Source organism: Leptodactylus fuscus, chromosome 3 (assembly GCF_031893055.1).
Source record: "Leptodactylus fuscus isolate aLepFus1 chromosome 3, aLepFus1.hap2, whole genome shotgun sequence".
NCBI classification, from domain to species: Eukaryota; Metazoa; Chordata; class Amphibia; order Anura; family Leptodactylidae; genus Leptodactylus; species Leptodactylus fuscus.
Genome location: NC_134267.1, coordinates 143,499,771 through 143,514,194, shown reverse-complemented (window position 1 = coordinate 143,514,194; position 14,424 = coordinate 143,499,771).

The following is a 14,424-nucleotide window of genomic DNA, read 5'->3' as shown; positions in this document are numbered from 1 at the left end:
CAGAGAGTCTCCTTGTCAAGGAGGCTTAAGAAGTCAGCTCCAGCAGTAGACTTTGTCAGAGTTTGGCTGCAGAGCAAACAGAGAGATCATATTTTTGGAGCTGTGTCCTGAGTGATTCTACTGGCTTTTGGATTACTGTTAGTCTAGGTGAGGTAACCTATTCTATGTTTAGTTAGAGCCTAGCCAGGCAGGTATTTATTTTTGTATTGTTTCCTTTTGTTGCTGCACTACCTTTTTGAGTGAAAATAAACTCTACCTTTGTTTTGGACTAAAGAATCTGGACTTTTGTGTCTATGCCACCCCACCTAGCAACCCCAGACCCTGACAATATACACAGCTCACTCATCTAAGGGCTAGTTCACACAGGGCAAGAAAGGACGGATTTTGATGCGGAATTTGCTTCAAAATCCGCCCCCTCACAATAAAGGTCTATGTAGAACGTTAGCGTTCTTTTTTCTGCTATCAGTTTGTTCCCGCTTGTGGAAAAAAGAAGTGAGCTGCCCTTTCTTCAGGCGGATTCCGCAGCTGATTCATCCGCGGCGTCCACCTCGCGATAGCATCCTCCGGACTAGGCCCATTCATTTGGGCCTAATCCGGAGCACAAATCTACGACGGAATGTGCACATGCGCAACCCCCGTGTCATCTAGCCCCAATGCACATCTGATCATATAACTATAACACTGGGGAACTACATCTCTGCTGCTATTCTCTTGAATACTAGGAATTCTAGGAGAGATATTTCTAGCTCTATACCATGTATACAACCTCTGGAAGGTAGAGGCTGCCAGGTCACTGATTAGTCCAGGAGTCTTACCCCCATGATCAGATACTGATGACCTATCCGATGGATAGGTCATCAGCATCCCATATACATGGGATAACTCCTTCAATACAGAATATAGGTAATGCTCCCTCTAGTGGCCAACAATGGGAAATATTAAATATTATTTAATTACTTTTAAACTTTTGTCATATCTGTAAAAAGAATATAAATCAGCAAACATTAATAAGCAGAAATTTCCATTAATAATAGTGGTGAGGATTTCCAACATAAAATACAGGTGACAGGTATTACCAGTTACTAGTAAACAGCTAGAAACGCTGACACGTCTTCTTCTGGTCCTTTGTCTGCTTGTGGCTGAAGATGTAAGTTCTAGTAGATCATCGCTGAGGATCACGGCTCTGGATTTGGTGAAATGGAGATCTTCTCAGTCTAATAGCATCAGGTCCTCCTCTGCAGGTCTCTATGAGCAGCTCTCAATAGTACATTTGGATCTCCATGGTACACATACAGCTTTCTTCACCACGATCCAGGTATTGTTTCTTTCACACTTTGCTATCTGAAAATTAATCAAAAAGAAAAACCGCCTTCAATCTATTGACATTAATACATTTGGCCCTGGTCTAGGATCAGGGGAAAAAAGGTTTAGATTTAGGCACAATCTTGACCCAATTCCCTTTGCGGACATTTCACTAGAGGAGATTCCTCTATTCTCAGAGCTGTATTCAATATTGTAGCGCCATGTGTCAGAATACTGTTATTCTCAAACACTGAGGGTATGGCAGTGACCTCTTCACATGGTCACTGTCATAACTCTGTAGTGCATTAGTTGCCTTGAGTTTGCAATAGGCCATAAAGGGGTTTTTCAATGAACTGAAGTCTGTCATACAATGTACAACACTGTACTATATGTTGTCCCTATACTGTTGAAGGATAATAATAATAATTGTATACTTAACATTTAGATCAAGTATCTGTTTACTGACTCTCCCTCTGACTCTTTCAAAATGGCTACCGCTACCAAGGCAACCGCAGTTACCAAATTCCAAATACTCCCTAACTTGCCTCTATAACTATCCTGTTGGATGTACACTATTTGAGAACATGCCAGCATTATTTATGTGTATATTTCGGCCCCTTGACCCCTCTTGTCTCTTTGACCCTCTTGTGACCCGCTCACCCACCTCACAGTTATTATTAATGACTTTCATTCATCTTGTAGGAAACTTTCCATCCCAAATCTGACTTTACCTGCATGTTCTCAAGGTCTTGCACTTCATGTATATGCTGGTCTAGAGGGTTCTTCATGGTGGCAGCCATGTTGGTATTTCCTATGACAGCAATGTACAGTCATGGCCAAAAGATTTGAGAATGAAACAAATATAAATTTTTACAAAGTCTACTGCTTCAGTTTTCCTAATGGCAATTTGCATATACTCCAGAATGTTATAAAGAGTGATCAGCTTAACAGCAATTACTTGCAAAGTCAATATTTGCCTAGAAAATTAACTTTATCCCCCAAAACACATTTCAACATCATTGCAGCCCTGCCTTAAAAGGACCAGCTAACATCGTTTCAGTGATTGCTCCATTAACACAGGTGTGGGTGTTGATGAGGACAGGGCTGGAGATCAATCTGTCATGATTAAGTAAGAATGACACCACTGGACACTTTAAAACGAGGCTGGTGCTTGGCATCATTGTTTCTCTTCTGTTAACCATGGTTATCTCTAAAGAAACATGTGCAGTCATCATTGCATTGTACAAAAATGGCCTAACAGGGAAGAGTATCGCAGCTAGAAAGATTGCACATCAGTCAACAATCTATCGCATCATCAAGAACTTCAAGGAGAGAGGTTCCATTGTTGGCAAAAAGGCTCCAGGGCACCCAAGAAAGACCAGCAAGTGCCAGGACCGTCTCTTAAAAGTGTTTCAGCTGTGGGATCGGGCTACCAGCAGTGCAGAGCTTGCTCAGGAATGGCAGCAGGCAGGTGTGAGTGCATCTGCACGCACTGTAAGGCGGAGACTCTTGGAGCAAGGCCTGGTCTCAAGGAGGGCAGCAAAGGAGCCACTTCTCTCCAGAAAAAACATCAGGGACAGACTGATATTCTGCAAAAGGTACAGGGAGTGGACTGCTGAGGACTGGGGTAAAGTCATTTTCTCTGATGAATCCCCTTTTCGATTGTTTGGGATATCTGGAAAACAGCTTATACAGAGAAGACGAGGTGAGCGCTACCATCAGTCTTGTCTCATGCCAACTGTAAAGCATCCTGAAACCATTCATGTGTGGGGTTGCTTCTCAGCCAAGGGAATCGGCTCTCTCACAGTCTTAGGGTCAGTTCACACGTGAAAACCGCCTAGCTTATTTGTGCGAGGTAAAAAACCTCGAGGAGTTTTTTTGACGCTGTTTTTTGCATTCCACGCGGTTTTTGACAAGGTTTTTGACGCGGTTTTCGCTAGCGGTTTTCGCTAGGGTTTTTTTTTCCTATATGTGCTATAGAAACTGCAGGCGAAAACCGCGCGGTTTTTTGCAAAAAACCGCGCGGTTTTGTGTGTAAAAAAACGCGCGGTTTTTTACTGCGCGGTTTTCGCCTCCCATTCACTTCTATGCAATTCTTCAGGCGTTTTCCGCCTGAAGAAAGGTCATGTCGCTTCTTCAGGCGGAAAACGCTAGGAGGAAAAAAAAAGCTAGTGGTCTACATAGACCACCATGTTAAAGGAGAGGTTTTTGAAGCGAATTCCGCTGTCAAAAACCTCCCCTTTGCCCACGTGTGAACTAGCCCTTAATGTGCTATAGAAACTGCAGGCGAAAACCGCGCGGTTTTTTGCAAAAAACCACGCGGTTTTGTGTGTAAAAAACCGCGCGGTTTTTTACTGCGCGGTTTTCGCCTCCCATTCACTTCTATGCAATTCTTCAGGCGTTTTCCGCCTGAAGAAAGGTCATGTCGCTTCTTCAGGCGGAAAACGCTAGGAGAAAAAAAAAAAGCTAGTGGTCTACATAGACCACCATGTTAAAGGAGAGGTTTTTGAAGCGAATTCCGCTGTCAAAAACCTCCCCTTTGCCCACGTGTGAACTAGCCCTTATAATTCCAAAAAGGGGGCACCCCCACTAAGTAGGATAAAACGTAACCTTTATTTGTAATTTTTTTTTTTTTTTTTTTTAATTAAAATACCCCAACACAGTATTCGGCCCCTATAATTCTTGCAAAGGGCATATGTATAAGTGTGTCTATCCACTCTATAGATTGAATAAGAGTGAATTAAATTCCTCCCAGACTCACAGGGTGTGTTTCTAACAAATGCTTCACACGTCTCCCTGTGACTGAGATTACACTTGCTGCACACTATATACTATATACCTCTCATCCAGAAAACCAGAGGACAGTCTATAGAGTTTTAACACTGATTACAATGTGTCGTTTGTATTAACCCCACAATACTACTTGAAGCTGTACGCTGGTGAATAAGGATTTGAGTGTGATAGCTGCAGCTTGATATTAAATAAACTAGACTTCCCTATTGTCTGTAGATATTTACAACGTGGAGTAAATTCCATTAATACTTGATCCAGTGTGTTCTAATATAGGGTTTTCCCCCCTTGATCCAGTGTGTTCTCTCACAGTCTTGTCTAAAAACACAGCCATGAATAAAGAATGGTACTAGAATGTCCTCCAAGATCAACTTCTCCCAACCGTCCAAGAGCAGTTTGGCGATCAACAATGCCTTTTCCAGCATGATGGAGCACCTTGCCATAAAGCAAAGGTGATAACTAAATGGCTCAGGGAACAAAACATAGAGATTTTGGGTCCATGGCCTGGAAACTCCCCAGATCTTCATCCCATTGAGAACTTGTGGTCAATCATCAAGAGACGGGTGGACAAACAAAAACCTACAAATTCTGACAAAATGCAAGCATTGATTGTGCAAGAATGGACTGCTATCAGTCAGGATTTGGTCCAGAAGTTGATTGAGAGCATGCCAGGGAGAATTGCAGAGGTCCTGAAGAAGAAGGGTCAACACTGCAAATATTGCAACGCTGCATTAACTCATTCTAACTGTCAATATAAGCTTTTATTACTCATAATATGATTGCAATTATATTTCTGTATGTGATAAAAACATCTGAGAAACACACATAAAAACCAGAGGGCAGCAGATCATGTGAAAATATAAGATTTGTGTCATTCTCAAAACTTTTGGCCATGACTGTATGGCAACCTGTTCTCCATTCAGGCAGTGCTTGTCCAATGTTCTTGTCATGTGGATTTAAGCCCCGTCCAGGCTGGAAAAGACCAGTAGGAGTTATAAAATAATTCTTTATGGGATGTAACAACTATTATTATACATGTGGGCAGGGCAGTATTGGTTGTTATTACCAGTTATTATGGCTAGCACTGATACTTGTTGTATAGGGACTGGCTGTGCAGCTGTGTTGGGGGAGAAGATGGCTAGACGGTTAGAGGAGTGTTTAGACTAGGTACTGGGGGGGAGGGTAACAGATGTAGAGGGCAAGATAGTGTAGAAATGGAAAGAGGGCTAGATACTGTAACTGGGGGTGGGGTTAGAGCAGTCAGTAGGCAGTGGAAGAGTAGGGAAGATAAATCTATGAAATGTATGTATACGAATGCCCGAAGTCTTACTAACAAGATGGAGGAACTAGAAGTGATGATGTTGGAAAACAATTATGACATGGTGGGGGTAAGTGAGACATGGCTGGACTCTAGCTATGACTGGGCTGTAAATATACAAGGGTACAGTATGTTTAGAAAGGAGCGTACAAATAAGAAAGGGGGAGGGGTTTGCATCTGGGAGGAAAATTATTATGTGGAGTCCTTATGGGTGGAGATTACGGGAGGAGCAAAAAATAATAAAATACTGATAGGGGTTTGTTATAAATCTCCAAATATAATGGAAGAAGCTGAAAATATACTAATAAAACAAATAGATGAGGCCGCAAAGCATAATAAAGTCATTATTATGGGGGATTTCAACTACCCTGATATCAACTGGGAGGCAGAAACCTGCAGATCCAACAAAGGGAACAGGTTCTTGTCAGTAATAAAAGACAATTACCTATCGCAACTAGTGCAGGACCCAACAAGAGGAGAGGCACTTTTAGACCTAATTTTAACAAATGAACCTTACACACTATCAAAAGTGGAGGTTGGGGGACATCTGGGTAATAGTGACCATAACATAATAAGTTTTCTTGTACACATTAAGAAGACGTTCATTAGAGGGGGTACAAAAACACTAAACTTCAGGAAGGCAAATTTTAACCAGCTGAGAGAGGAGCTTAGCAGCATAAACTGGGACAATGTCCTCAACGTGACGGGAACACAAACTAAATGGGATATCTTCAAAAATATACTAAATAAGACCACTAGAAAACACATACCCTATGGGAATAAGCGGGCCAGAAATCATAGAAAACCAATATGGCTAACTAAAACAGTACAGAATGCAATGAGGGATAAAAAGGAAGCATTTAAAGTACTAAAACAAGAGAGTAGCGACACAGCATTAAAAAACTATAAGGAGAAAAATAAATTGTGCAAAAAACAAATAAAGGAGGCGAAGATTGAGGCTAAGAGAAAAATTGTAACACATAAACTGGTACTCCTGGAACAAAAATGTACTAAAACATAACTTAATAGTCTGACTAAAAATAGGAACTCGTTCCCTTTAGACATACAATAAAAAACAAACAAAGGGTGGGGGTAGGGATAAACACTCACCCATGCTCCCACCCTAAATCACACATAGGTTATTAAATAGGAGGGGATGGTACGGGTTTCTTTAATTGGTCCTATGTTATTGCCACACTAGCAATCTCTAAACATTAGAACTCATAGAAAACCCTCACTCCATTACCCCACTGACACTCGGTTCTGCCCCACCCGAAACTACACTCCTAGCTTGTATTGATTTGGTCGGTCAGTATGAGGTGATACTAACATGGATAGTTTTTAACCCTGGTATTGTTTCTTGGGCTGTAACAATGTATCCCATCACACCTCATATACTAAGCCCCTGAGAGCTCTCTGATAAACCCCTACCTTAGTAGGTGCTCTCTCTTTTGGGGAAAATTGCTAGTAGATTTCATGGGTAGGGAAGCCCCCTGGCACTACACACCACTAGGGGTTAACTAAATATAACAATATATAACAATGTATCCCTCTCTACGCGTTTCGTTATGTACTCCTCAGGAGAGTAATATCAAGATAGTAAATAGAGCGTCAAAGAAAAATAATGAATTGCGGTTAAAACCACATTTCCTGCAGCCCTGATGGTGGGCTGCAGTATAGAAGCGAGTCGGTTTTGTAATACTAGTCATTTTCAGGAGACCCCATATGGACTCGCCTCTACCAGCAAATCAATGACTTGCTTTACTGATCAACCATATCATGCTTTTTTGTATTGCTGTAAGCAAATTTTCTGATGGTGAAAGCGAGTCGGACTCGCTTCTATACTGCAGCCCACCATCAGGGCTGCAGGAAATGTGGTTTTAACCGCAATTCATTATTTTTCTTTGACGCTCTATTTACTATCTTGATATTACTCTCCTGAGGAGTACATAACGAAACGCGTAGAGAGGGATACATTGTTATATATTGTTATATTTAGTTAACCCCTAGTGGTGTGTAGTGCCAGGGGGCTTCCCTACCCATGAAATCTACTAGCAATTTTCCCCAAAAGAGAGAGCACCTACTAAGGTAGGGGTTTATCAGAGAGCTCTCAGGGGCTTAGTATATGAGGTGTGATGGGATACATTGTTACAGCCCAAGAAACAATACCAGGGTTAAAAACTATCCATGTTAGTATCACCTCATACTGACCGACCAAATCAATACAAGCTAGGAGTGTAGTTTCAGGTGGGGCAGAACCGAGTGTCAGTGGGGTAATGGAGTGAGGGTTTTCTATGAGTTCTAATGTTTAGAGATCGCTAGTGTGGCAATAACATAGGACCAATTAAAGAAACCCGTACCATCCCCTCCTATTTAATAACCTATGTGTGATTTAGGGTGGGAGCATGGGTGAGTGTTTATCCCTACCCCCACCCTTTGTTTGTTTTTTATTGTATGTCTAAAGGGAACGAGTTCCTATTTTTAGTCAGACTATTAAAAGTTATGTTTTAGTACATTTTTGTTCCAGGAGTACCAGTTTATGTGTTACAAATCAATTTAGTTTGGTGCTACCAACCCAGTGTGTACAGTAAGAGAAAAATTGCCAAGGAAAGTAAAAGTAATCCAAAATTATTCTTCAATTACATAAATAATAAGAGAATAAAAACTGACAATGTGGGCACTCTCAAAAATAATCTGGGTGTAATGGTGGAGGAGGATGAGGAAAAAGCACAAGTATTAAATGCCTTCTTCTCCACAGTGTTTACACAAGAAAATCCATTGGCCAACAACATGATTAGGGGTAATGTTAACTCTCAATTAAATGTCACCTGCTTAACCCAGGAAGAAGTGCAGCGCCGCCTGCAAGACACTAAAATAGAGAAATCGCCCGGTCCAGATGGAATACACCCCCGAGTTCTGAGGGAATTAAGCATGGTCATAGATAGACCCTTGTATCTAATATTTAAGGATTCAGTAATGACTGGGTCTGTTCCATAGGATTGGCGAATAGTAAATGTGGTGCCAATTTTCAAAAAGGGGTGTAAAAGGGAACCTGGAAACTATAGGCCAGTAAGTTTAACTTCTGTGGTGGGAAAGATATTTGAGGGCTTTCTAAGAGATGCTATCCTGGAGTATCTCAATGTAAATAATATTATAACACCAAATCAGCATGCGTTTATGAGGAATCGGTCCTGTCAGACTAATCTGATCAGCTTCTATGAGGAGGTAAGTTCAAGACTGGACATGGGTAATGCAGTAGACGTGGTGTCTATATAGAATGGGGTATAAATCAGTTGGGATTTGTCTAGTAAGATACGCTATGACTAAGGGGTTAGTACACTCCGAAACGCGTTAGCGTTTTTTATGGCTGCACTTTTTCAGTTTTTTCGTTGCACTTTTTTCTATGTGTATACTCTATATTTTAATGGAATGAATTAAAAGGTTGAATTTTACAAGAGTGTTGCAAGCCGTCATCTCTCTTTATCACAGTAGACGTGGTGTACCTGGACTTTTCAAAGGCTTTTGATACTGTTCCACATAAACGGTTGGTATGCAAAATGAGATTGTTGGGACTGGGGGAAAACATATGCATTTGGGTTGGCAACTGGCTCACTGATAGGACACAGAGGGTACTTGTTAATGGTAAATATTCAGACTGGGTCACAGTCACCAGTGGGGTGCCGCAAGGGTCAGTATTAGGTCCTCTCTTGTTTAATATCTTTATTAATGACCTGGTAGAGGGTTTACAAAGCAGGGTGTCTATATTTGCAGATGATACTAAACTTTGTAGGGTAATCAATAATGAGGAGGATAGTAGAATATTACAAGGGGATCTAAGGAAACTGGAAGCATGGGCGGAGACTTGGCAAATGAAGTTTAATGTTGACAAATGTAAAGTAATGCACTTTGGGCGATGTAATAAAATGTATGACTATGTACTTAATAGTAAATTACTGGGTAACACTGCCAATGAAAAAGACTTAGGGATTTTGGTGGACAGCAAGTTTACCTTTACTGACCAGTGTCAGGCAGCTGCTGCCAAGGCAAATAAAATTATGGGATGCATCAAAAGAGGTCTAGATTCTCATGACAAGGACATAGTTATGCCTCTATACAAATCACTGGTACGGCCACACTTAGAATATTGTGCGCAATTTTGGGCCCCGATATACAAGAAAGACATAAGTGAACTTGAAAAAGTGCAAAGACGGGCAACCAAAATGATTAGGGGAATGGGTGGACTGGAGTACAACGATAGATTAACAAACTTGGGGTTATTCAGTTTAGAGAAAAGACATCTACGGGGAGATCTAATAACAATGTACAAATACATGAAGGGACAATACAAAGAACTTTCTAAGGATATTTTTACTCCTAGGCCAGTGACAGTGACGAGAGGACATCCTCTATGTCTGGAGGAGAGAAGGTTTCACCAGAAACATAGAAGGGGATTCTTCACAGTAAGAACAACGAGGCTCTGGAACTCTCTGCCCCAGGAAGTGGTGATGGCGGATTCACTGAACAAGTTCAAAGTGGGCCTGGATGCCTTTCTTGAAGAGAAAAATATAACGGGTTATGGTCTCTAGATTTTAAGGACACATTGATCCAGGGTTTTATACTGACTGCCAGATTTGGAGTCGGGAAGGAATTTTTTCCCCTGAAATAGGGCAATTGGCATGAGCCTCATGGGTTTTTTTTGCCTTCCCCTGGATCAACACTGTAGGGATTGTAGGGTTATAGGTTGGACTTGATGGACTCTCTTTATCCAACCTCATCTACTATGTAACTATGTATATAATCAATATGGCTGCCGTTACCATGGCAACCGATGCAACAATGGCCACACAGTTTCAAATTCTTACTAAATGGCCCCTATGACTGCCCTGTTGGCTCCAGAACATTTAGGATCATAACCAGCTTTTGGTTTATTCTTATCCTTAGGCCAGGGCATAGTTATGGGTCTTGCTGGGCATGTACCCCAGGGGTGGGTACCCACAAGCCTTGGCAATGGTATTTGGAAGATGTAGCTCTAATCACATTAACCCCTCATCTCTTCACCCTCCTAGCTCCACCCACTGGTGCACCTCATCAGCTTTTAGCCCCTCCTCTTACATATTTTTTCTGACCTTACCTTCATGTTGTCAGAGCTTTGTGCTGCAGTTGTTCTCTGCTCCAGGCCCGACTCTGTCTCTGATGTTTCTCTTTCACCATACAAGCGGCAGTTACAAGATTTGGCAGCTGGAAATGATACATTGTGGGCAGTGGCGTAACTAGGAATGGCGGGGCCCCGTGGCGAACTTTTGACATGGACCCCCCCACCAACCGACACCCTCCTACGCATCCCTGCACGCTCTATTATGCCCCATAGTGGCCCCTTCACACAGTATTATCCCCCATAGTGGCCCCTGCACACAGTATTATCCCACATAGTGACCCCTCCACACAGTATTATCCCCCATAGTGGCCCCTGCACACAGTATTATGTCCCACTGTGAACACCCATAAATAATTGCACTCTGGGGTCTTTTCAGACCCCAGAGTATAATAATCGGAGACCCAGGGGGAGAAAAACATTAAAAAAGCTCTGTTACTCACCTATCTCCCGTCTCCTATGCTGTCGGCCTCCGAAGTAGTCGATCTTCAATGACATCAGGCGTCACATGACCCGGGACGCAGGCCGGCGTCATGAGACGTCAGACGACTAGGCCGAAGTCTGCATGGATCGTGGAGAGGTAAGTAACAGTGTTTTTTATGTTTCTTACCTCTCCCGGTCCGCCAATCATCATACTCTGGGATCCGAAAAGACCCCCAGAGTATAATGATAGCAGCAATAGCAGCTGTCACCGGGCCCCTAATGTCCCGGGCCCTGTGGCAGGTTCCTCTGCTGCTATGGCGGTAGTTACGCCACTGATTGTGGGATATAACAGCTAATCTATAACATGGGGGCAGGCCCCAGCGCTCAAACAGCACTGGGGGCGTCCCCAATGCTGCGAGAGAACTCTCTCCATCTTTGTCAGCAGCGTCTTCTTCATCCTCTTCTTCCGGCGGTGGCTTGTAACTTCTAGGCCTTGGGCAGAGCAGACTGCGCATACCCACAGGCCATGAGAAAATGGCCGCTTGCACAGTATTGTAAGCGTTCACAGGAATTTTTAGGACCTGGAAGGGGTTACAAGAGGTTTTCTATTCTATCCTCTGGAAAATACAAAGTACTCTTTCCTGTCCTAAGGAGTTGGAGCCTCCACTTATGGATGTCGTCAGAGGAGATAAGGAAAACTGTCTTGATGAAAGATGTGACCACCAGACCCCATATTGATCACCCGTAAGAGTCAACCTTCAGTGCCAGAGGATATAAACAGCAGATGGAGCTAGAAGGAGAAGATTCATTTCATTGGATAGAGGCAGCACTGAAGGACTGCAGCTCTACTACTACTCAGGTGAACAGAAGCAGAGCTGCAGTTCTCCAGCACTGCTGATATACAGGAGACAGCATCTTTTACTTTTGTCCAGTCCGCTGTATATTTTACAGAGGTTGGTGGTCACAGCTGATTGGTGTGGGGTCCAGGTGTCAGACCCATACAGATCTGATATGGATGTAATATCCTGTGGCGTCGTCACCAGTAGTAAGTGTGATTAAGCATGGAATACTTAATCACACTAAGTTACACCTCTGATCACCTAAAACTACGTCATACATAAAAAGAAAAAGTCATAATGTAAATGGGAACCAGGTTGAACTACTTTATTGAAGTGTGACTGAAAATAAAATATGTATTGTTATTTTAAACACGTTTCTGCCAACACACTAAAAATATATATTACTATGAAAATTTTATATGAAAACAGCACTAAACACAAACTTTCAACAGCCTAATAAAAAAAAAAAAAACAGGGCTGCTAAACGACGATGTGTGCAAAACTGCTATAAAAAAAATTATATATATTTTCCTTGTATTTTTTCTGTATGAATTCACCACATTTTTAAGATTTGCCGTCATTCAGTAAGAACCCTTACCTAGACACAAGTATATTTGTCCTGGTCATGTGACATACAGAGCTGTCCAATGGTAGTAAACCAGGAAAGACTGCAGAATTATTGAAAAAATTTGAATAATTTATACAGAAAAAAAACACATTGTATAATTCAAAGTTATACAGTCTTCCATAGAATATAGTCTTTATTACTCAAAACCAAAATACTACATAATGAAGTCTGTGAGCCCTCTTCCATGGTAAACTTACATAAAGTAGATAATAAGCTTCTTACATCTCCAAATTTAATTTAGAAATATTACTAAAAATTAAAGAGCAGTTTTTATTTTTTATTTTAATGTTTCACCATCAGAAAATTTGCTTACAGCAATACAAAAAAGCATGATATGGTTGATCAGTAAAGCAAGTCATTGATTTGCTGGTAGAGGCGAGTCCATATGGGGTCTCCTGAAAATGACTAGTATTACAAAACTGCCAGGATCCATTTTCATCTTAGCCTGCATAAAACAGCACCAGGCTACACTGTGTGAACATGGCCGATTAAAAACTGGCCTCCAGCAAGTTATCAGGTAGGTCACACTAAGGTAAATTAACTTATCTTTGCAAATAACAGAAAAATCACAATATTGGTAACTAAAATCTCAGGTGACAAATCTAAATCCTCTTATAACAGGCATGACCATTATGGGACAGCACGTTAATGAATCTGGATGGTAAGTTAACAGAAATGTGTCTTTAAAATATTCACATTTTCATATTAAACATTGTTTAATTTTTAGTTATGCCATTTTTAATTTTCCATGTTACTATCTATATTTAAAAAGATCCAATTCTAATTCTTGCCACGAAACCTAAAATTACCTGTCACCAGTGGCATAACTTCCGCTGTAGCAGACATAGCAGCAGGAGAGGGGAATCGGTGAGTAAGGCCACAACAAGAGTATTTGTTGGGCAAATCCCATAAGATACATATTGCAAGATTAGCCTAGCGGTTTCGTTCACACCGAAAACTGCTTTTATACTCGTATAATGATTGGACGACCAGGGGAGGTGAGTGAACTCCTTGCTGTCTTTGGCCTTCTTAGGGATCGTTCCCACAATGTAACACAGCGCTCATTCTGACACGTAAACACGTGTCAGAGTCAGCGCTTCAAAACAGAATCCCATTGACTCCAATGGGTTCCGCTTAACGTGTGTAACGTGTTAAATGGGTTCCGTGTAACGTGTTAAAAAGCCTCCCATTGATTTCAATGTGTAGCGTGCGTAACACGGAACCCATTGAAATCAATGGGATTCTGTTTTGAAGCGCTGACTAACACGTGTTTACGTGTCAGAATGAGCGCCACGTTACATTGTGGGAACAAGCCCTTATAGGACATCACAAATATAATGTGGGTTAGGCCGGCGTCAGCACGCATTATGACAATGGTGTAATCCACGTCTGTGACATCATTGAGGAGGAATCATGATGGAGCCCAGGAGAGGTGAGTAACTATATTTATCACCTCCCCTGGTCCTCCAATCATCATACTCTGGGATCTGAAAAGACACCAGAGTATAATAGGGTGTTGGTGGTTTACCTCCAAAAATGTCAGTGTCTGACAACTTGCAATATCTGTAAGAAACACCGTAGGGGCCAGCTGTGGGACAATTTAGTATGTGTAAAGCTGGGTTCACACGGGGTTTTTGGGATTGGATTTTGACAAAATCAGCTCAAAAAAAAAAAAAAAAAAAAAAAAAAAAAACCTCGCCCGCAGCTAGCCGTGACTGGATGCCGGAGTTTTCCAGCATCCATTCACGGCACACCGCTCTAGATTAGGCTCAAATGATTGGGCCTAGTTGGGAGGGAGTGTCGCGCCGCGGATTCCACGGCTGAATCAGCCGTAGAATCTGCATCAAGAAAGGGCATGTCGGTTCTTCAATGGGAAGCGGTTTTATGAGCTGGATTCCGCATCAAAATCCAGACCAAAAATCACCGTGTAAACCTGGCTTAAAAGAAGCGTTTTACCATGTGTGTGCCAAGA